At 43.6% G+C, this 22,792-nt stretch overlaps 1 protein-coding gene across 5 annotated transcripts in view; it reads right to left on the bottom strand.

The window, feature by feature from the left end:
- The window catches only part of RALYL (RALY RNA binding protein like), a 2,307,036-nt gene that overhangs the window by 1,848,353 nt on the left and 435,891 nt on the right, over nucleotides 1-22,792 (bottom strand). For all 5 annotated transcript variants that reach the window (XM_069621283.1, XM_069621281.1, XM_069621285.1 and 2 more), the window contains one exon: nucleotides 561-611. The gene's annotated coding sequence lies outside the window, so the exon portion shown is untranslated. The remainder of the gene's footprint in view (nucleotides 1-560; nucleotides 612-22,792) is intronic.

Below are 22,792 nucleotides of genomic sequence, written 5' to 3'. Positions count from 1 at the left end.
GATGTTTCTTAGAGTAGGACCTCTTAAAAGAATGCTTCCAAAATAGCAATTTGAAAATCGAATCATTTTGGTAATGTGTATACTGAAAGCCTACCAAATATTCAAGCAGTGATTCCAACTCTTTTTTGTTGAGTCTACATGCGGCTTTCAATACACATAAACATATCAAAAAACCACACTAATCATGCGAGGCAAAACATGCATAATGGGAAATGGTAATGTAATTTCAGGGTTCTGATGACATGTTCACAGCACCTGCCCTTTGGACTTGTGCGTTATTTTCATAATGAGTGGTCTTTCTAGAAGTAGAACTTCGAGGAAATCACAGTGAAACTCAATCAAGCCATTCTCTGATACGATGAGGCTTATTGTGACCTGGCACCATAAAACACAGCAAGATGCCATTCCAGAGAGGCGAGGAAGTGTCAAATTGATGGAGTGCATCTCACAAGCCATTAGTGCTTTGTGCAGATGCAATATCCCTGATCAATAATGATGGCAGAAATATTCACAATTGCCCGCTCTGGGGAACACATTTCATATGCATAAAAACATGTTACCTTTAATTTAGTTGATGTTGCTGCTGCCGGAATGTTATTCCATTCAATGCTCTGAAAAATTGAGAGAAAGAGAAAATATCGAGTCAACCTTGCGCTGGCGAAAAGCATCAGCGAAATCTGTTATCTTCAGAAGTGTAATAACAGTGGCATGGATGAATACGTTTCAGTGTCATTCGAGTAAATTAGGAACAGACTGCTTTACAGACGTCAAGAACATTCATCTTCTGTATTCAGAAATCGCCCTGTGATATAGAGGACACATGTGCTATGGAAATATTACTCAGCTAGGGCAGGTTTTATGTCAAGACCAGAGGCTTTATATTATGCTCATCCTCTAGTGCCACAGAAGGATGTCAGCAATGGTAAGCATTGAAGTTGACTGAGAGGCCTGTCTTGTTCCATTTCAGCTAGTAGTAGCTATCACAAGTATGATATGATATGATATGGCATTTATAACGTGCCTATACACAAGTGTTGCAAGGCACGACGAGGCAAGGGGGGGGGCAAAGGGAGGACAGACAACGATCCTACTATGCCAGATGTCATTCAGATCGTGCAAGTGCAGGGGTAGGGGGGAAAGGAAAAGTGTGCGGGGGAAGGGAGAGGGGAAAGTGCAGTACATGGGAAAGTGGAATAAATAAGATAAATAAGACAAATAAAACAGCCAGCTAGTGGCAAGTGCAAAGAAGTGCTGACATAAGTGCTGGTAGGGGGACTGCAGGAATACAGAAAAACGGCCCCCAGGTGCAGGCGTTGCCAGGGAGGCAGTGCAGTTGGGCAATTGACGGGGCCAGAGATCAGAAAGGGTGGCCAGGTAACCAGTGCAATTTCAGTCAGGAATTCAGCAGGGGAGGGGAGGAGAGAAAGCAGAAGCAAAGAGGAAGGTTTTGACGTGTTTCCGGAACCAGAGATGGTTCTCCTCGAGTTTCAGGGAGGCAGGAAGGGTGTTCCAGAAAGAGGACCCTGCCGAAGAGAGTGATCTGCCACCAACTCATTGCTTGGAGAAGCGACTGACCCTGAGGGAGTTGGAGGCAGATGAGCGAAGAGCTCGAGAAGGAAGATATTTAGGAAGAGAGAGTTGAAGGTATTACGGCCCGAGACCCCAGAAGGCCTTGTGTACAATGCAGAGGGTTCTGAACTTAATCCTCGCAGCCATTGGGAGCCAGTGCAGAGATTTCAGTCCTGGAGAGATACAATCCCTGGGCTTGAGGCCAAGGACAAGTCTCGCAGTCCTGTTCTGGATAAGTTGCAGAGGGCATAGAGTGGAGGCGGGCAGATTTAGATAGAGGTTGTTACAGTAGTCCAGATTAGAGAGGACCAGGGCGCTGGAGACAGTGAGTGTCTGGGGGAAGGAGAGGAAAGGAAGAATACCCCTAAGGAGGTGCAGCTGGTAGTGTGACTTCTTAGAGACGTCAGAGATGTGATGGGAGAAGGAGAGTGCAGAGTCGAAGATGACCCCAAGGTTTTTAGCCTTGCAGGTGGGAGTGGGAGAAGGGCCAAGAGAGGCCGGCCAGAGAGCTGCAGGGAAGGAGGGAGTGGGTGTGCCGATGAGTAGAATCTCAGTCTTACTGGTATTAAGGCAGAGGTCGTTGGTGGCACACCATTACTGGGGTGCAGACAGACAGTCAGAGATGAAGGAAGGAGAGGAGGAGGAGGAGGCTGAGGGTAGCCTGAAATTGAGCTGGGTATCATCCGCATAGCACTAAAAGTTGGGACAGAGAGCGGCGATGTGGTGGGCAAGGAGTGCCAGGTATTGGTTGAACAGCCAGGGAGAGAGGTTAGATCCCTGGGGGACACCACAGACAGAGAAAAAGATGTCGGAGAGGAAGGACTCAAGTTAGACCTGGGAGGGTTGGTCGGAGAGGAAAGAAGTCAGCCACGCCAGAGCCTGACCAGTGATACCCAGGTTATCACGGAGACGGTTGAGCAGGATGGCATAGTTGACAGTATCAAAGGTAGAAGAGAGATCAAGCAAGATAAGAAAGCACAGGGTGTTAGAGTCGAGGTTGGTGAGCAGGTCTTCACAGATGTTCAGGAGAGCAGTTTCAGTGCTTCTGGCAGCTCTGAAGCCAGACCGATGGTCATGAAGACAATCAACAGATTCAGTGTGGAGATTGAGCTGGGAGATGGCCAATTTCTCCAGGAGCTTGCCCAGGAAGGGAGTGATGGAGATTGGGCGATAGTTAGCGGGGCAGGAGGGGTCAGCAGAGGGTTTCTTAAGAAGAGGGTGCACAAGGGAGTGCTTCAAGGGGGAAGGGAAGACTCCAGTAGCGAAGGAGTGATTGCAGAAATCCGCCAGGGCAGGAGCCAGGGAGTCAATGTGGTCCTTGATAGTTTTGGAGGAACAGGGGTGAACCTGTTTCGATGAGACTTTCATAGATCGGACTTGTCTAGAAACCTTGTCTGGAGAGAAAAGAGGAAAGGCAGAGAAGGAGGGAGGAAGGGTGGCTGCAGAAGGGCCAGAGGAAGAGCAGGGAATAGCGGGTGGGGGACAAGAGGAGGAGAGTGAGGACAGGATGCCCTGAGTTTTTGAAATGAAGTGAGAAGCCAGTGTCTTGCCGAGGGCATGGGAAGGGACAGGAGAGGTAGAGACTGCGGTAGGATTGGCCAGTTCCTTGCAGATTTTAAAGAGTTCAGCTGAGTTGTTAGATGCCACAGAGACGCGGGCTTGGTTATGAGCTCTCTTCTTTTTGAGGACAGAGAGCTGGTATTGCCTTTGCAGCAGGCGGCAGGCCAGTTTGTCAGAGGATGGACTTGAAGCACGCCATTTCCTCTCGGCAACCCTACACTTGCATTTTAGGGTGACGAGGTCTGAGTCATATCAGGAGTTACACTTGACTTTGGGCTTCAGGTGGATTCTCATGACAGGGGCAAGGATATCCAGAGTATCAGATATAGAAGAGTGGAGCGTGGAGAGGGCTGTGTCAGGGTGAGAGTCAGCCGGGGGGGGGCTGAGAAGGTGGCAGCGAAAGCCTCAACTGATACGCGCTTCATGGGTCGGATGACCGAGAAGGTGGGTGGCTGTGACAAAGGTGGCTTGGCCTGCGGGGTAGGGAGGGTGAGGTGGGAGGATAGGAGAAAGTGGTCACTCCCTCCAGGAGAGAGGAGTGGAGAGAGGGAAAGAGAGGGGAAGGTCTGAAGAGATCAGAACATCGAGAGTGTGCCCTGCAGACTGAGTCAGGCCAGAGGGGAGACTGGTGAGTGAGAGAGAGAGTCACAGAGGTCGCGAAAGAGTTCAGAGGGGGGACAGGAGGCATCCAGGTTGATGTTGAAGTCTCCAAGAAGGAGGAGTTGAGTGGCTGAGGCCAGGAGTGAGGAGGAGAGGTCCGCCCACTCAGAGAGGAACAAAGAAACCTGACCAGGTGGCCGATAAATAGTAGCCACATTAAGGGAATGGCTAGGCGAGAGAGAGAGCCTGCAGACAAGGCCTTCAAAAGAGGAGTATGCCTGCGTAGGGATGACAGAGGCAGGAATCCACTCAGGGAAGATAAGGGCTATGCCCCCACCAGAGCGGTTGCGCCTGGCCGTGGAGAGGATCTTGTAGCCATCAGGTAGGAGCGTGTCAAAGCTGGTGGCAGAGCTGGCCGTAAACCATGTCTCAGTGAGACCGAGGACATCGAGCTCAAGTTCTTCAAGAAGGCGGAAGATATCAGAGGAGTGTTTGACAGCGGAGCAGGAGTTAAGAGTGGCAATGTGGAGAAGGTTGCCCTCCTTGAAGGACTTCCGGGGAGGGGTACAGATCAGAGGTACGCCCTGTGGAAGTGTAGAAAGCGCCCGAGAGGGGGCAGAGAGGGAGGGGGAAGGCAATGTAGCCAAAGAAAGGGGAGAGGGGACAGCAGGTGAAGAAAATAAGTTGATGAGGCGCGGAAAGCGTCTATCAAAGAGATGAAGGTTGGCCTGAGGGCCTTGGACCAAGACGGTCCCATTAGAGTAGACATTAATGATGACCTTAGAGGATAGGAAGGAGGCCAGGAGGGCGTCCAAATGGGTACCACCTTTAATGGGAGAAGAGGAGAAAGGAGAGAGAACAGAGACCATATGCGGGTTCCATAGATCTGGTGAAGGAACGACAAAGAGGATGTCAGTGAGAGTTTCCTTGGAGGAGGCACTGATGTAGGTGTCGGCGATAGGGAGGCCTGGGTTGGAGACCAGGATGTCCTTTTTAAACTTCTTCCTAACAGACTTAGTGAGGAAAGCATGATAGTCAATAGAGAAACAGTTTGAAAAGATAGGGGAGACAGAGAGCACCATAGAGTAGGTGGGAGAGGAAGGGGTCCCAGGGGTAGAAAGACAAGACAGCGAGAGGCAAGTGCGTAGGAGTGTGGGACAAGGCGATGGCACTCAGGAGGTGAGCACAGGACATTCTAAGACAGGAAAGAAGACATACCTAAATTTGAGAATCCTAAAGAGGGAGAAAAGGCCTAGGTTTCACAATGTAATTTTAGTGGTGGTACAGATACAAGCAAAAAGCCACCTAAATTTGAGAATCCTAAAGAGGGAGAAAAGGCCTAGGTTTCACAATGCAATGTTAGTGGTGGTACAGATACACGCAATTTAAAAGCCACCTAAATTTGAGAATCCTAAAGAGGTAGAAATTGCCTAGGTTTCACAATGCAATTTTAGTGGTGGTACAGATACAAGCAATTTAAAAGACACCTACATTTGAGAATCCTAAAGAGGGAGACAAGTCCTAGGTTTCAAAATGCGGTACTAAAGGCAGGCGGTTTATGCAAGTAGAACAGCAGAGGTTAACAGTTAGTGAGCGGAAGGAGGAGTGAGTAGGAGGTCAGAAAGGGAGATGGCTGGCGGCCAAGTAATAGATGCTACCAGGTTTTGTTTTATAAATAATTCTCCTATTTGCTTACATCCATTTCTGTTGTGGACCTTTACTGCATTGCATTTTATAGACATTTTGAATGAATGGAATTCTTCTTTCTATTTTAAGATTAACTATTATTGTTTTTATTTTTTTTAAATGGTACTTTAATGGACAGTTAGCTCTTCATAGGTTTGCATAGTTTGGCAACTCCCCCCACCCCCTCCCCACAAGCCCCAACCTGCTTCATACTGTTTCTTGGCCTATCTGGCCCATGCGTGCCTCATGTGCTTGGCGCACACATCTTCCTCACGTCAGTGGCTGTTAGTTTCCCTGCAGAGGAGATGTCTGAAGCCATACATGCCTATTCTCAGGCTGGTAGCCATTTTGGAGGGTACACAGTCTCACTAAGGAGGCTGCTCTGAAGGAGTCTAGGCTTCAAGAATGTGTGCTTTGCAAATAGTTCGGATAAGAAGGCTATTTTCCCTTAAACTACATAGATATTAGATGTATTTACTAGTCTTCTGTTAGGTTCAGAGCCACGGGAACAGCCATGTTGTAGTGACTCCAGGGAAAAGGGATGGAAGGAGGGAAATTCATCTTACACAGGCTTTGGAAAGAGTCAGGTCGGTGCAGTGCAAGGGAAGGGGCATGGAGAACAGCAAAGTAAAATGCCCCAGTTCAGAATATGTAATAGGACAGGTATTTCTGGAAGTTGGGTTAATTTTGAGTGTTACTTAGTTTTATCACCAAAGTATTTTATAGCGCGCGTGACTTCCACTCAAAGGGTGCCTTTTGCAAGGCTCTTTCAGTAGCAGTTAAACACTCCCAAAATGATAATGTTTTAGACATGGCGGCATCTGGTGGACTTTCAAATAGGTGGGCATAAATAGCCACCCTGAATTGCACAGTGCCACTAACGATGGTAAGTGGAAGCACAGGTATACAGGAAGAGGTCCTCAGGGCCATTTATGGGGGTTCTCTCCCTAAGAACACTTTGAAGAAGAGGGCCAAATGCATGTATTATATCATTTGGCAAAGCTATTGGATACACCCGATTTACAGACTGTTGTGAAGATGTACGTTTCTATACAGCAGAAAATCACATACGTGACCCTTATGAATTGCGTGCCAGATTCCAAGAGTAGATACATACAAGAATAATTGTACTACACCAATAAAGCAGCCTTGCAAAGCTTTCACCGAGCCACCTGGACAAACATGACAGTATTACATTGTATAACATTTGAAATGTGACCAATTTTTAAATATGGGGCTGGAGATGCAATCTCATCAGCCTTAAATACTGCACCAGGTGAACGGGCATATGGTTTATCTGCTGGCTCAAAACACATATAACTAGAACAACCAGCAAATAGAATACAGCCCAGATAACAGATATTATGCTGGGCGCTGCCACCATTTGGCAGCTTACTGTCAAATAGTTGTACGGCAGTGGTATTCAATTTTGTTTAGTGATGAGCCCCCTTTCTTGAGTAAACCTATTGTTGCCGAGCACCCCCCCTTGAGTACAAATATTGTTGCTCGGCAGACACCATACTCCCCATTCGGAAGAGCTCCAACCCCCTGCTCCCTGGAAATCCTTCGGGTTGCCCTCGGAGGGCCAGACCAACAGTTTGAAGACCACTATTGTAAGGTGTTGCTCGAACCTTTTAGGATGTTTCGATGATTATGATACTTCTGGTGCTAATCTATTTGCTCTCAAATACAGCAGAAGTCCAGTTATGTTCGCAGCCGGTCTGATTCCCCATTCCAAATCCAGTTTTACATTGCACTAATGAAGAACATTCTCTTGCCACCATATTGCCCCCTGAATAATTGACATCCCAGTATCACACTGCCACAGGGATCCCAGTTTCTCATTCCCCACATTCAATTGTACAGTGAAGGTGTCACAATGAGTACAAAACAATGTGCACGTTTCAGCAGTGCCAGGGCCGTTGACACTGTACCAGTCACACATAATTGCATGACACAGATTATTCCCCTCCAGAAAGTGAGAATGATCTATCCAGATTGTTTGTTGGAAAACTGTGGTGGCAGTTTAACACTGTCCCAGTTAGTACTTTCTCGTGTCAAATTATCTTCATATGTTCACATTCACATTGCCCCTCAAGAAAAACAAAACCATTTTCTCAATGCTACAGGAAATGTTTCATTGTCATTTTAAAATTGTTTCTCAAAATGTATGAAACCTCTTTCAATGGTACCATGACAGATTCACATGGCCCCAGATGAGCACATCGCCACGCAGTGTTGCTTCTCAAGCAAGGCCTTCTTCTCAATTCATTAAAATATGGCAGGGTACTACTGATCAGATATTACAGTGCCTGCGTTAGGGGCCCTATAGTGATGGTTAAATTGATCAACCCATAGGAAGAGCAGTTTTTGGGCAGCTACTAGCATTGAGGCTGTTCGATGTATTTGCACGAAACTTTGCAAAAAAGGTATATGGTCAGATAAATTATTTTGCAAAGTTTCCTTTGGTTTCGTCAAGGGGGGTAGTTACAGTGGGGTCCCAAAGTGTGTTTTTGCAAATTTGGTGTTAATCCATCTAGTAGATTGTTTTTAAATGCCCAAAATGTAAGTAAAATAACATGGCAATATATGCGGATATCTGTGTATTCCGTCCTGATTCGGTGTCTGCGGACACCTCTGAACCAATCAGAAAGTCACGTGGCATTTGCGGACATCATACGTGAACAAAAACATGAAGTGCGTTAAAACCTTTGAAACAGACGCCATATTGGATTCACAAACTGTGCCTGTATTCTGCAGACATTGTGGTAAAAACATACTAAAAAACACAGCATTACACTTGTCAAAAAAATGAAACAATCTCTGGGGAGGTGAAGGGTGATGAGGATGGGATAGGACATGCCCATAAAAAGCCAGAAATCGGTAGTGTTTTTTCATCTCCGATGTCTGCAAACATTTCAGATGTTTGGGGCATTCCTGTGATGTTCGCGAACTTGACAAAAGTTTGAGGACATCAATGTATATTTCTGCATTACAGGGTCAATGAACAGCAGTTTTTGGTTGGCTTATAATTTTGCCACTATTCAATGAAAGTGCATGCAATTTGTTGATATGTTATACCCAACTATGAAGTTTGGTACTGTTTTGTTATGAGGGAGCAACAGGTAGGGTCCTAAAATGATTGAATGGCTTATTAATTTGGTGCTGTTTGACGAATCAGCACAAACGTTTGCAAAAATATTTTAGACCCAACTTTGAATGTTTTTGAGAAGTCTGATGGGATTTTGTCATGAGGGTGCAAAATTAGAGTGGGGTTCCTAATATTTTTAGATGGCTTATAACTTTAGTGCTGTTTGATGAATCTGCACAAATGTTTATAACATCTTTATATAATCATTTTATTAAATGTTTATAAAATATGTTCATAAAATCGATTATAGTCACACCTTTCAATGTATTATATCAGCTATGCAACAATCATGGAATTAAGGTGCACATAGAAATTATTTACTATCTGGTGCTAGAGCGCCTTTCATTTAAAAGAGTATATAGATATAGAATAAGATTGCATCCAGAGCATAGCAATTTTTAAATAAATTGGACTGTAATAGTGTTCAATGAATTTACAATTGACGTTCACTATAAGATGGCAGAAATTTGGGAAGAGAGTAGATATATGGCAAATAATCCTCTTTGTATTGTCGGTAAGATTACTGAAATGTGATTCTCCAATAATTACACTCTGATTATGCAATATATGTATTTTTAATAAAACACTGACATGCATATGGGTGCCAAATTCGAGCTATCAAACATTTACCCTTTTATCTGTAAACAAATGGAAATAAAATATGTGTCAAATTCAATCTGGAAAAAAGCTGCACCCTTATTATGAACATTTTATAAATAATCTGGCCTGGAAATGTATTCGAAAATGTGTAATGTTGCATCTTGATAGGATACAAATAGATCATAAAAGATATATGATAAACAGTGCCCTTTCTATGACTGCTGTTTGAATTCAGATCTGATTGTTTTGTTTAATTGGGGCGCAATACTACCACTCCTCTTTCTATAATGGCTTTTTTGTACTTAAATTCGATTTTTCAAAATGGTGTGCACGCACATTACAAACACTGAATACACATGGTTCTCATGCCACGTAATAGACAGCAGTTGCTCTTCCACTCCTCCTGGGATGTAATCCCTGCGTGCCCGTTGCTTCCAACCTATTGTGGCTACATTGTCATTCCTCTTGTCCGTTCTGTGTGTGCATTGTCCCAGTTCAGTGGGAGCGCCGAGGAAGTGCCGCCTATCTCATGGCCAGGTGGCCCGACACTGCATACGCCCCCTCATCAGCCCGGGCTATTCTTGAGCTTCTCTCAGGTAGTCGGCCGCTCACTGTTCCATCAGCTGCTGCACGCCTGCAGCCCATTCACTACCCGTCTGGCACCCGATTTCAAGTGCCGCCGAGGGTCTCTTTGTGTTGGCGCACCACCATCTTAGTATCAATTATGCCGCTCCGGGATCAGAACACAAAGTAGCCTTACTCACGCTGCTGTGTCCACCTTCTCCCGCCGATACGCTCATCTGCTGCCTGAGGTATTCACGCAGATACAATGGGCCTTATTACGACCCAGTTGGTAAGTTACCGCCATGGTGGTTGGCGGACTTACCTCCCCATTCCGAGGTGAGTGGGGCGGTAAATCCCCATTTCCCATTTTCCCTTCCCCATTCCCATTTTTGCCCCATAGAGCATAATGGGAGTGGGGAAGGCGTTAATTACGCCACCGTAAATTACGGTGGCGTAATTAACAACAAGGTCCCTTAGCGCCATGGATTTTAACACCTGCTAAAAGCAGGTGTTAAAACCTCCATGGCGCTAAGGGACCTCGGAATCAGGCGGTAAGGGTCGGCGCTGTTTACGCCGCCGTAAACCCCTTACCGCCTGGGTCCTAATGAGGCCCAATATCTTTTTTCTGCTGGAATCAGCCGTCAACACATGCGCTCGCTTCGGATCAATAAGTCGGATCAAGGAGCTCCAAGGAATCGCAGCCTCCTCCATGGCTGCTTGGCCACACCCCCCCCGAATGCAGCTATTTTTAATACTGAACTAATGAGAAAGAAGCAAAGTGACAGAAAGTGAATAAAATGTGTATAGAACTGGTGCACAGCTGAAAGATATTGATTCTGGATATCAAGCTGATACGAAGGGGAGAAAGTGGTAGAGTTACTGTGTATTTAAAGATCAGAATAATTGCCAACAACACTCAAGGACACTATTATTAAAACCCAAAGCAAACAACTATTGCCAAAGCCAAAAGATGGCTATAATGAATACAGTTGAAGAGAACCCATATTGCTAAAGTCAAAAGGTGGCAGTTAAGCAACCAGCTGTGTAAGGACCCTATTGTAAAAGAGGAGAAGAGACACTAGAAAAGACTGACCTGAATAAGCATTGGCTAAGTCAAGTAAGAGTAGGGGTGGGAGAAACCCAGTATCAGCACTTAGTTAAAATCAGAGTGGGAGAACATGTGTGGCAGGAAGGCATCCTTTCTAACAGAAGATGTTCAGGGTGAGCAAAACATAACCTGCATTGCATGTGGCAATCATAAGTGTGGAACAAACAGCACCAAGGTGTCTCATGTTTTCCCAGAAGAAGTAGTTAACACTGAGGTTGTGGAAAACCAAAGATTTTATTATAAGTTTTATGAAGCAGAACTGTACCACAGAAGTACTTGTAGTAGTGCTAGTAGTAGTTTCAAACTGCCCTGGTAGGAGAGTACACCAGGGCAAGGGATCTTGTAGTATAGGACTGGCAGGTGAGTGAACAGGCGGAAATAATTAAATTACTGTGGTATTATTAAAAGTGTTGGAGACTTGGTAAGACTATCAAAGCTCATGATTAATTGTTGTGGAATTATCTTGACTAATCAACATTATTGATGAGAGTGCATCATGAACTGTTGCAGAATCATCCTAACAAAATTAATTTTGTTGTCATAAATGCACGTTGGAAGTACACCCTTTTGTGCAATGAAGTAATTTCTTATGAGAGTGTATTGTGACTTGTTGCAGAATAATCCTGACAGAAGCACTGTGAAAGTTCACCTTGTTTGTTGCCATGAAGTAGTTGTGTGGAACTTTCTAACACCAGTACACATTTTAAATTATTGGTTAATCCTAAATGGAAGAATTACTGGCAGAAGAGGAACTTTATTTGAACGTTGTTATAATACCAGATTTCCTTATTCTTTTAAACTGTTGATTGAAATCCTGATTAAATCGGGGGAGGGAATTCACTCAGACTACAAAGGAGGAACAATTACCAGGTCTTGCAGAAAACTTCATTTTGTCATGTTTAAGCTGCTATGCATTACCTTGTAGAATGTATTGTATGTACCATGTGAGGAAAAGAATCCTTTTGTTTGAGTGTTTTCATTAGCTCATTTTATAGGTAGGGAAATCCTCATTAGGTTAGGGATAGTGAGGCATTTATCAAACCCTTTTGAGGTTAATAAAATGGTATATTTTGAAAAGTATTCACAAAGTTGTCCACCTCTCATTTCTGACCCCTCACATTGCACAGTGAACCTAGTACTCATTATTTGTTTGACTTTGACTGCAGTGTCACAAAAAAGGCGCTTTTAAAATCCCTTAACATGCACTTTAGTAATCCTGATGAGATTGTGATAAGGCATGAGGAATTTAAAAGCGCTGTTGGGACAGGGAACAGTGCCTAACGGATGAGGCTTGGGATACTCTGTACTGGGTTCTCAGTGTAAAGGACTACACCACATTTTGGAGATTTGTGTCAGAAAGTAAATCAGATCCTAACACAGTAAAGCGTCTGAACAGTTACATTCAGGAGCAGGACTGGACTAAACATGTTCGTCCTTAAATAGTGGTAGAATGATGGTCGGAGCAGTAGCTGGATCACTCAAACAGACATGATCACAATGAGCAATAAGTATACACCTACTTTAACATGTGACCACACCAAGAAAATCACAGCTCTGAAAAGTACTCCAAGCCACAAGAATTCAGGCCCAGACCTCTACCCCATGAATCTATACTTATCGGACCCATATTTTGGGCACCTATTTATTCCACCTGTTTAATGCTGCTACAAGGGATCTGCTTATCCCCACTAGCTGGAACTTCTTTATGGTAGTGGCTATTATCAAGAAGGGCGACCAAGGTTATCACCCTATCTCACAGTTGGATGGAGCCAACATCATGTTTGGGAAATCTCTACTCTCCCGAATTATAACCTGTTCCAAGACCTATTATCCAATATTTGATATATAATTTGGTATCAATGAAGGATTAGGGACCACTGAACAATCCCTTAACTTGCTGCTGCTAAGAAGCAAAGAAATTGCTGGTCATTAGGTTCTTATATTTTGGACATTTACGATCATGTTTAGTGCGTTTCTCTGCATAAACAGGGGTCTGTTGTGGGCAACATTTTAAATAAAGGTTTACCCCAGAACATATTTAGTCAACAGAATGTACTGCATTTGGACCTATAAGCGTCCATAAGATTTTGTACTGATGGAAAAATGCCCCACCCTTTTGAATGTATGAGTAGGTAGTGGCAGGGCTGTGTCCTGGCATTGCTTCTATTTGATCTTTACATTAATGATCTCAAGGGTAAATTGAATGGAGGTTAAGACCTCATTATTTGTTCTGGATGTCACTATCCTTTTTTACTGTACTCAGACAATGTAGTGCTACTTGCACCAACTATAAAAGCCCCACAGACACTGATGGACATGTATGCATCATTTATGGATGAAAGATATTTGTTGATAAATATATGAACATCTAATGTGATGGCACTCTGGATTAGAAAGACACTGAATTACAGGTAATCTGTAAACTAGAGAAATAGAATGGGTCTACTATTATTATTATTATTTTTTCAAGTTCCCTTGGTCAGTTAGCCATGTGAAAAATCAGGCAGTGTGGATAAGTCATTCTAATGATGTCATGTTTCATCTTGCTTGTAAATCTGGGAACGTGTTGATTGAGGCATGTTGGCCTATATGGCAACATCCAACCTCCATAAATGGCAGCCTACGCAGGGTGTATTGGACTATAGCAACGGTCAGCCACTGGTTAGCATGGAGTAGTATTTCCTGTGCAGGGTACTTTGGGTACTTCAGTAAGCCCCCACCTATCCTCTTCATGCTTAACTCGCAGTTACATATTCCCTGGATTACATAAGCAGCAAGTCCCTAATGATGCAGTGCTTTATATGGATGATTTAAGCTGTTGGCTGCCTACCGACCTAAAGGTTTTGTTGGTGGCCTATGCCAAGAATAGATCAAGTATGTGTCTTGAATCATGGTTCTGTTATTCTAATCATATAGGGACAAATTGGAAGTATCTTTTGAGGACACGTTTTTGGTTATCAAAACTCCTTAACGGAAGATGGAGAGATGGGGAAGCCCAGGGTCCAAACATACGTACCTATTGATTTGCCAATTTCCGTGGACTCTAATTTAACATGGATTAGGTATCTCTATCCTCGCTCATTGATCACAATGTTTAGATCTGACCCACTTCCATTAGAGGCATTCAAAGATGCTACTTCTACTGATGATGGTAAATGCATTTGTCAACTAGATGTTACAAAAAATATAATGCATGTTATGCTAGTTTGCCCAAGATACAAGTCTCTTCAAAGCTGGGCACTTTTATCATTATTTCGTGTGATGCACTTTAGGCAGAGTGGTCCTGCTTTGATGTTTCTAACCATGTGTAATACAGTATTAGTCTGTTGATGTGTGGAAAAGATGATGTTGAAAGCTTTAAAAATAAGTGCATTGGTTCTGACACAAACTAATGAACTGCTTTTACGAGGATCTGAAAATGTAGGCTTTGATCTTTGAAATCAAAATTGTGATGCTTAGTCTGCTTTATTGCGTTTCTGTTTTGTTAGCTTTGCATTGCTTTTATGGACATTTGAAGTTGAATTGAATTGAATGTATTTGCTTTCTCAGTCATTCCATCTCCGAATCCAAACACTAGGCTTGTCTGAATCAATATACATTGTATATGTGTGGTAAAACATGTAATGTACACCAGACCTAATCATTCAAGTATACAACTCTCTTATCTCAGATACATTTGTCAAAATGCACTGGTTACCTGGCCCCCCCTTTCTGATCTTGGGCCCAGGCCTCGCCAGTTGCACACCTGCACTGCCTCCCTGGCAAACCCTGCACCTGGGGACTGTTTTCTGTATCCCTACAGTCCCCCTACCAGCACCTATGTCTGCACTTAACTTGCACTTGCCACCAGCTGGCCGCTTTGATTTATCTTATTTATTATACTATCCCATGTACTGCACTTCATCTCTCCCTTCCCTCACGCACTTTTCCCTTTACCCCTTCCCATGCACTTGCGTGATCTGAATGACACCTGGCCTAGTAAGATCGTTGTCTGTCTTCCCTTTGTCCCCCCCTTGCCTCGTCGTGCCTTGACACACTTTTGATTTGGCGCGTTATAAATGCCATATCATATATCATATCAAATATAATGTAATGTGACATTCTTATGTTCCCAAAATGCACTTTGACTCTAAGCCAAGCAGACATGACTCGTTGCTGCTGTCATTTGCCATTTTGCTCCATCTGATAAGTGTACTTTAGAACTGTACATTAGCACTGGACCAGTATGTCTATCTTGGAATGATAACCTTCTATTAGAACAATGTAGATGTTTATTATAAGACAAGGGTAAACTACTTAAGGTGACTAAAATATGTTCTGGAAGAGTTCATTAGAAATTAACCTAGTAAAATGTGCCAGTTTATAATGTTGGTACAATTAAATAATTTCCTTTTTTTAATAGCTACTTTTGCAAAATAACACAGCCATGTCTTCGCACTCTGGTCATGATATTTGTATATTCCCTCTGGACGAGCAGCGGTCAGCAACAGCTAGGGTGGCTCTAGCTATCTGGCACCTGTCTAAGCAACTCTCACCCACAGAGACACAGACAGAGTGAACAGAAAGAGAGAGAGTGAGAGCGAGAGAGAGAGTGCAGAGACAGAGTGTGTGTTAAAGAGAGCGAGAGAGAGAGCATTATATATAAATATTATCTGCATACAATAAGCTAGAAAATAGTATTTCCTTTACATTTATATATTTCTTCCAACTGAATTATGTTGTATGGTTTATTGATACTAGCAATTTAAGTCAGCCCCCTATTTCCCCAGGCACTGCAATGATCCTCTCATTTGTGGAACTCAAAAAAGGACAATATCAACATGCTTAAAATCATGTTTCGGATAATATATACAGTCATGAAAATTAACATGATCAACACTCAGAGAATAAGCTAAAATCATGACTACTGCAGTGGAAATCAAAACAGGCAAGGGACTCTATGATGATGCAGATATCCCTCAGCAAAGAACAGGGGACTAAAGGAGAAATATGCACCCACATGCAAACCTAATCAATATTTTAGGCCAGTAAACAGACAACCACCTTTGATTGTCAGTGCGCCATTATGACACTTTGAGGGCTCTACAAGACGATAAAAAATGCACAGGGGAATATATCCCTTAGGAAATTGTGTCCATAATTCTCATTGTCACGCAACCTTTTCTGTGTGCCGTAGGGGGTAGGTTGGGAAACAGAAGTGGCCCTGAATATGATTTTCATAGTGGCCCCAATGTACTTCGTCCATGCAAGCCCAACCTATCCAAGTAGGACTTGGGGTTTCGAAGACATGAACACATTGAAAACGGGTACACATAAAGAATTTCAAGCATATGTGTTACTATTTAGGGATTACTAAGTAATGAAATCAAATTAAACAAAGGCACGAGGATTGATGGAAGGAAGTTGGTAGGGTAGATAGGAGAGACAGAGGGGCAGAAAACTAGAGTATTCACACAAAAGAGGACCATGGGTTAGAGGCGCACCAGGAAAGTTCCAGAGTTCCCTGTAGGTCGGTCCACCACTCTGTGCACTGTTTCTGCAGAACGTATCATAAGATGTAAACATAGATGTGCTTTTATGATAGAATCGTGAGTTTTATGTCCTGAACCGTGCTGATGGAAGGCGGTGGAGATTGTTAATATTGTAAAGTCATTTACGGCACACAACATACGTTTACATCGCAATCCCAAACGTGTATTTTTAGCACATCATCATTTCCAAACAGATTTTAAAGAGGAAACACGAATGGTTTTCTAAATGTGCGAAATGACTTAAACGAAAATAATATTGCTACCAAAGCTCCCATATCAGAACACACCCTCGTACACCTCTATACAGCACTACAAGATAACACTGTTGCACCAAACAGTTCCATGAAAACAAACCCTCGCACTTCTCCGCTCCCGAAACTGTGTAATACTAGGGGCATTCATAAGTGCCTACTAGAATGATAAGCCCACGCGAACCTTGCTCGCTGAAGGTCCGCCGACAATGAGTAACTTCAGCAAACATTGCACTACCTAGAAGAGCAACATGAGCTTGAAGCCATGCTTTATCGTCGCTGGGTGAGCAGGGTAGGAAATGGGCCGCAATTAGACATAGCTGTGCTCTGGCAAAGTTTGACTTGCTCGCTAGTCGTTCTGTCCCAAGGATCAAATCCTCCAGGCTACACTATCCCAGCAGTCCCCAAAATCTGCTCCCAGGCCGGTACTCGGATGATCTCATCCGCAAGCAGGAATAGCCCTGCAGAAGGCTTTCAAGACTGAATGTTCAATGGAGCTTCCATACAGAAAGAGCCCAAGCCTGACGTCCAGTGCACCACAATTGCACCAAATCGGTATACATGTCTTATCATTTCCAGGCATGTTTCTGTTATAGTACGTTTTGGGACACATGAACAGAGGAGATAACCCAATCTGCATTACATACATGCTCAGAAGGGTTTCTTGCTGAATCATATTCACAGACATGTTTCAAGTATTATACCATGTAGTCAGTCATATTTTCCCAAAATGCTGTTTGCTTTAAAGCAAATCACCAGGATTGGAGTCCTTAAAGGGATTTGGTGCTGCTCATGCTGGGTTGGGGCACTGCCTTCATCACAGTTAATGGGGGATAGAAATGTAAACATTTAAAGAGTTTGGGCCTCATTACGACCCTGGCGGAGTGGGTTTACGCCAGCGGTATTCGCGGCGGACCCGTCCGCCCTACTACGAGTTCCCGTAGCGCCATGGAGCGTTTTCCGCCTGGTTTTTCCGGGCGGAGAAATCCATGGCGCTACGGGACCTTGTTGTTAATTACGCCACCGTACTTTACGGTGGCGTAATTAACGCCTTCCCCACTCCCATTATACCCTATGGGGCAAAAATGGGAATGGGGAAGGGTAAAATAGGGAATGGGGATTTACCGCCCCGCCAAGGTCCGAATGGGGCGGTAAATCCGCCAACCCCCATGGCGCTATCGGCAGCTTTCCGCCGTGCTCCATGGTGCATTTTGCGCCACGATTTCCGCCTGGGTCGTAATGAGGCCCTTTGTCACTGCCAGCCCACAACGGCAAGTCTCCTGGGTGGTCCTGGGAAAAGGATAACAACTACGGCACACGTGATGAGAATGCACATTACAATCTACTACAGGCAGGTGAGGTTGACAAATATATTAACTTGGCAGAGGAGACAAGTCAGCAGTTGTCACCATTGACCAACTGTTACGGTGACTTTGATAAATATCTTGTTGGGATGGTGCAGAACGTATGGGCAGGCACAACGTGTATTATGTGTTTTGCATATCCAAGGAACAGTCAATATGCTTTGGAAGAGGTAAAGGATGCTATGCATATGCAGCGTGAGGGTGTAATGTGCCACATGGTCTCATCGCACTGAGGGCGTCTTCTCTATGGACAGCAGACAAGTACCAGGAGGTTATTGTAAAGCGAGTTCTGCACCTCTTTGGTGATGATATTCCTAGAATTCCTTTGAAATGTTTTTCTGCAGTTGGCATGGCTTGTCTACCCATACAGATACTTATCCCTCTTTCTCTATAATGTTCCTACCACCCACACTTAAACCATTCATCCATCTATCGGTTCATCATGCTCCCATTGTGCCCCATTTTACAGGACTTTCACCAACAATCCATGCTAAAAACTCACACTTCTGCATACAGCTCTCAAACTCTGAACTCAACACAACCATGGCTCTACAGCACCACCATTCACACGTACTTCACAACACTGAAACAACAAAACAAACCACACATAATCTTGCACAACAGCACATGGTGGCCAACTTCCGGATATTGCATTTATGCTCATAGAACGGCGTTTCTGAACTGAAGCCGCCAACAGCACACCAGAACTGTCTTGCTCTTTTCAAACTGTAACCACCCACCCTCCTTCCTTGCATTACAGATCCTCCTGAGTGCCTGGAGACCACGCATATGGCAACAATGCGCAGTATAAATACCCTTAACATCAACATGAACTACTATTTACATGCATTTTTGCAGTATGTACTTTCTTGGTGCTCCTTCATTCTCTATGCAAGGGAAATATAGTTTAAGGGTTCCAGTGACTTATTCCTGAGACTTAGAAAGTGGTCCACACTGTGGGCAATGCTGTGACAGTAACTCCACTGGCAGTAGTTGGGAATCTAGTGAGCTATGCAAATCCTGCATTTTATCACAAAGTAGCATTAATACATGCGTCCTCCTTAACTGTATCTGGCAATTGGAGTGGTTGAGTGTCACAGGCACATCCCTTAGATTTTGCTCTCTTTATCATGTCACCAGCACTTCCTTGGCGGTGGTATTGTGGTTTTGGCAATTGCACAGTAAATGTGGTATATATTCCACTTCGTGATTTGATAATATGATAGATTAAACCTTTGATAGCTATGTCACTATGTCTTTTCACATTTACTAGGATTTGTGTTATTGCTGTGCTGTAATTCATTGATCATGACCTATTTGCACTATTCCTACTACTTGTGAATCAACTAGTATAGACCATGACTGAAGATTCAAACGGATATAGTCAACAATAGTACCAGTTTTCTGGGAATAGAAGGAAAACACACCTAACTAGGCCAAAGTTTTTCTTCTACTGATTGTTCTCTGCCTATTAGTACCCAGTGAGGTGTCACCTGCTTTGTAAAAACGAACGCCATTGGGTCCACTGTGGGCACTACCCGACCGGGAATCCCTCACCTCCAGTGCTGTTTGGCACTTTTCACCATGTTCCTTCCCCTTCTGTCCATGGTGGGGAGGGTGCGTGGGGGTGTGGCAGCCACTCAGTCAATGAGGAGGCTTGGAACGGGGGAATTACCACTGGTAATCCCCCGCTATGAGCCACCATGTGGCTGGAGGTTTCCACCTTCCTCCACCAGGGAATGAGGTAAGTGATGTCTGCCTCCCGCCTCCCCCATCCACAAAATTCCCTCCCCGACCCTCCAACCTACTACCCTTCTTTTCTGTCCATTTCAGGAGCAGACGCACTGGGAACACTTCTGTTCCCAGCGTGTCCACTCCTGATCCGTGACAGGCCATCATGGAAAGGAAGATGGGACTACACGTAATCCCTTCTCTGCTTTCCATGGTGGCCATTTTTTTGTTTACATTTTTCTCTATTTGTTTAATGGCCACCATGGAAAGAGAGAAGGGACTACTTGTAGTCCCTTCTACCTTTCCATGGTGGCCATTTTGTTTGTTTACTTTTTCACACTTATTTTCAATGGTTACCATGGAAAGGGAAAACGGACTTCATTTTCCCTTCCTCGATAGACATTTTTTTTATTTACATTTTTTTTTCTGTTCCCAAACGCAGTAGCATTTCAGAAAAGAAAAAAAATACTTTTAGTACCCCAGTCTTACAGGCTGGGGTCCTAATAGCAATAGGCCCCTCGCAGAGGGGCATTACCACTTTGTTGGGAGGGAACACAGGATAGCTTTTCAGTGGGTTGGAATCAGTGGGTGGGGTTCAGAAAGGAAGAGATTTGGGGGAGCATTAGCCAATCCAACAGCACAGATCCCACCATAGCAAGTCCTGTGCTACCCCACCATCCACCATCATGTTGGCCTCACCAGCCTTTTGCATGCCTTTTCACCAAAATAAATAAAACCCTCAATTGCAATTGAATCGGTATGTCAAGATTCTTAAAAAGCGAGGATGTCAATATTAGAAACCCATTGACACAAATCAGAATCCTCCAATTTCTTGTCCATCTCCACAATAGCAATAACAATAGCATATATTCCAAAGGATAAAAGCCTAAGGGGCTGATTCATGGAATTATTTGCGCCGAAATACGGGGATTTGTGTGCCATTTTGCCCGCAAAGCCCTGTTTAACAAATGGGGATTTGCGGGCAGAATGGTGCACAAATCCCCGTTTTTCGGCGCAAATAATTCCATGAATCAGCCCCCATGAATTGCTCAGACAAGCAACCTTTTGATAAATAGATAATTCAAAAATAGCTGCGATGAGCGACTTCTTCAAGTGAATGCTTGAATAAGACTAACATCCTGAGAACATACCCTGAAGGGAAACCAAAAGGCGGGTGTGGAGCAGAGCAGACACTGCATGCCTTTTGCACTCAGAATGTTCTCTAAAGGTGAAAATGGCAAATGTTGACTATAACTGACACTTAAAACTAAAATGTGAACCGATTGATGTAAAAAAGGAAGACTCACCAGACGAAAAGGACATTTCCTGTTAAATTCGATATGTATTTGCAGTTGCTTGTAGCTATTATTAAACAGCTTGATTTTTGGCGGTTGTGAGATTCCCTAAATCGCATTGCAGAAAAGAAGCAACTTTTTTACACCATATTACAGCACCTCTCACTGCATACCCCAATTATTGTTTGTATGCGCAGCATTTCAAGAACCTTGCAGAGGGGAGAAATCTGCGCCCACACAATTGTGCAACACTTTCTGTTCATGTCCATTTGCTAGTCTCTTAAGCAACACACGCGTTGTGTTACATATGTGATATAAGGTAATGCATTTCTACTGGGCCTCTCTGTATCAGGCAAAGGAGGCTTAAAGAAGCATCCTATTTAATGCCATAGAGCCTCATTTATGGATTTAGGATCTGGCATTAAAAGAAGGGAGAAGATTGAATTTGCTCTTGAAGAGGTTACTAGAGTTTGGTTTGCAGCAGGCACAGGCACCGGGTCCTGATACAATTCCCACGATCTGAATCAGTTACAACTCTGATCTGGGGATACAACTTATTAAAGGTATTTAAAAGAATAGTAAGGGCCCGATTCCTGGAATATTTGTCCGGTTCAAAGTGAATTTGCACTGCTGAAAAGTCACTTTGCACTGCCGACACAAACCCTGATTCATGGAACCGTGCAAAGTGTATTTTTGCCGGGCAAAGTCTGGGCAAAGTCAGTGCATGGTCATTTTGCAGTACAAAATTACTTTGCCGGACTTTGCATGGCAAAATACACTTTGCAAGGTTCCATGAATCAGGGTTTGAGTCGGCAGTGCAAAGTCACTTTGAAACGGGCAAATATTCCAAGGATCAGGCCCTAAGTCTGGGAGTTGTGCCCCACTCATGGAAAATAGCTAACATGATTCCAATGTTTTTAAAGAAAGCTGTAGCAAGGACCTACAATGCAATAAACCTATGTCATTGCTTAGTTAGGATTCTGAAATATTTGAGGAAGTTATTCAAAATAGATTAAGGGACTGGGCCTACGATAACGACCTTGTTATCCATGCCAATTAGACATTAGAAATCTCAAGGACACTATTGAACATTGTGTAATTTTACATCTTCTTATGTTTACATTATGGCAGTCTAGGAACAAAAACAACTCCTTGTAGATTTAGGTGACCAAAGTCCAGGTTTTGACTTAGTTACTAGAAATATTGATTGATGAAGAAATTCCATGTGTGTTATTGAAGTGCATCATTCACCTCAATTGGGAAAATACAGACTCAGTACAAATGTGTCTGAAAGTGAGCATGGCTGAAAAAAAATCTTATGTGCAGGGTTAGCCAAGGTGGTGTCTTGTTTTTGCTGTGCCGAAACGGCGTAAACGACAGATTGCAAGCCAGCCCACTGGATGTCCCTAAAATTAAACAGCACTGGACCCCGCTCTTACTATTCACAGGTGATGCTGCCCTTCTCATTAAATCAGAAATAGCATTGGTAAAATTGTCAGAACATCTAAAGTCGTGTTGTAGTGAATATGTGCGTTCAATTCATGCATGCAAAGCTTAAGATCTGAATACTAGTGGGATCTAAAACGCATCTAAAGTTGACATTTGTGTGTAGTGGTGAGACATTGGAAACAGTCAATGTATTTGTTATTTGGGTATTAGGTTTTCATCTAATAGGAATCGTACGTTTCTATAAATTCCAAAACCCAACAAATGTTAACTAATCATTGAGGGATATAGTGATAATGACAATAATGTGTCTTTCTATAGCACTTTTGAAGGAGC

The sequence above is a fragment of the Ambystoma mexicanum genome, chromosome 5q, assembly GCF_040938575.1.
Source record: "Ambystoma mexicanum isolate Mex_15411 chromosome 5q, UKY_AmexF1_1, whole genome shotgun sequence".
Lineage (NCBI taxonomy): Eukaryota > Metazoa > Chordata > Amphibia > Caudata > Ambystomatidae > Ambystoma > Ambystoma mexicanum.
Note: the sequence above shows the minus strand (reverse complement) of the source record. Positions and strands in the feature narration are given on the sequence as shown.